Source organism: Miniopterus schreibersii, assembly GCF_964146895.1.
Source record: "Miniopterus schreibersii genome assembly, chromosome: 3".
Classification (NCBI taxonomy): domain Eukaryota; kingdom Metazoa; phylum Chordata; class Mammalia; order Chiroptera; family Miniopteridae; genus Miniopterus; species Miniopterus schreibersii.
The window spans coordinates 41,081,270-41,082,806 of record NC_138103.1 but is presented as its reverse complement, the minus strand read 5'-3'; the positions used below and the strand labels follow the sequence as shown (position 1 = coordinate 41,082,806).

The 1,537-nt window shown below is 54.6% G+C and overlaps 1 pseudogene across 1 annotated transcript; it reads left to right on the top strand.

Annotated features, from left to right (window-relative positions):
- Window positions 1-407: 407 nt before the first annotated feature.
- Window positions 408-1,119, top strand: LOC308554408 (GTP:AMP phosphotransferase AK3, mitochondrial pseudogene; annotated as a pseudogene). The gene has a single exon. The product of its transcript is annotated as a GTP:AMP phosphotransferase AK3, mitochondrial pseudogene (transcript).
- Window positions 1,120-1,537: the final 418 nt, after the last annotated feature.

Sequence of the window (1,537 nt, the reverse complement as noted above, 5' to 3'; positions counted from 1 at the left end):
GTGACCTGCTGGTTCCTAGGTCAAAGTTCAACCACTGAGCCGCGCCGGTCAGGCTCACATCATTCTTTAATTCTGGGCAATCCCTGTCTACGCTTTAGTTCTTGAACTACTGTATCCCTCCATCGTCTTCATTTTCTACTTGCGAATGGTGGAACTTTTGAATCTACACTTTAAGTTTCTTTTCCTACTTACCAGCTCTCCAGCTCTTCATCCTGCGCTGGGGAGAATTCCCGGCTCAGTCTTTCAGCTCACCAATCGGCTCCTGGGCAGCGTCCACTTCTTCACCCCCTTTCCGGGCGGGCTGCGCCCTGGGCGCGCGGCCGGGGGCGCGGCGCGGGGCCTCCTGCGGGCGCCCGAGCGCGCGGGGCGCGGGCCAACCGCCGGCGCAGCCCCGCCTCGCTGGCAGCCATGGGGCCGGCGCGGCGGCTCCTGCGCGCCCTCATCATGGGCTCTCCGGGCTCGGGCAAGCACACGCTGTCCCTGCGCATCACCAAGCACTTCGAGCTCAAGACGCTGTCCAGCGGGGACGTGCTCCGAGACAACGTGCTGAGAAACACCGAAATCGGGAAGCTGGCCAACGCCTTCATCGGCCAGGGCAAGCTCGTCCCCGACGACGTGATGACGCGGCTGACCCTCCCCGAGGTGGAAAACCTCGCGCGGCACAGCTGGCTGCTGTGTGGCTTCCCCAGGACCCTCGCCCAGGCCGAGGCCCTGGACCGCGTTTATCAGATACACCTGGTGATGAACCTGAACGTGCCCTTCGAGGACGTGATGCAGCGCCTCGCCGCGCGCCTGGTTCACCCGGCCAGCGGCCGCGTCTACAACCTGGAGTTCAACCCTCCCAAAGTGGTGGGCGTGGACGATGTGACCGGAGAGCCCCTGGTGAAGCGCGAGGACGACAGGCCAGAGACGCTCATCAAGAGGCTGAAGGCTTACGAAGACCAGACAAAACCGGTCCTGGAGTATTACCACAAAAAGGGGGTGCTGGAAACGTTCTCGGGAAGAGACACCAACAAGCTCTGGCCCTACGTGCACGGTTGCCTGCAAACAAAACTCCCGCAAGTGCACCTGAAGCATGGGCTGCGCCATGAGGAAAAATGCTTGTAATCAGCAAGACGAGAATCCCTGCCTTTTTCATTCAGAGGGTCCTCATTCTGAGACTCCACCATGTGTGAATTATCTGGAAAGTATATTAGATTCATGTCTACGGAATTTATTCTGGCTAGTAAAGATATGCCAAATGAGTCAGATACTAAGATGTATCTTCTGAAATTGTCTGGTGTGTTTCATCCAGCTGTGTTCTGCGTGTAATTCAAAATCATCAGAGGTGTCTAGATTTTTAAAAATTCTGTTAGAGCGAAGTTAAAAGGGCAATTGTCAGTCATCTAACTTTTATTCAGAAAGAGCGTTTGATAAGGTTTCCATACTTTTCTGGAAAATAGAAAAATATACTAATTTGGATAAAGTATGTCATCAGAGGCTTTTGTATAGCCAGATGCCAAACAGAAAAAAGAAAAAAAAAAAGCCTAGCACATGG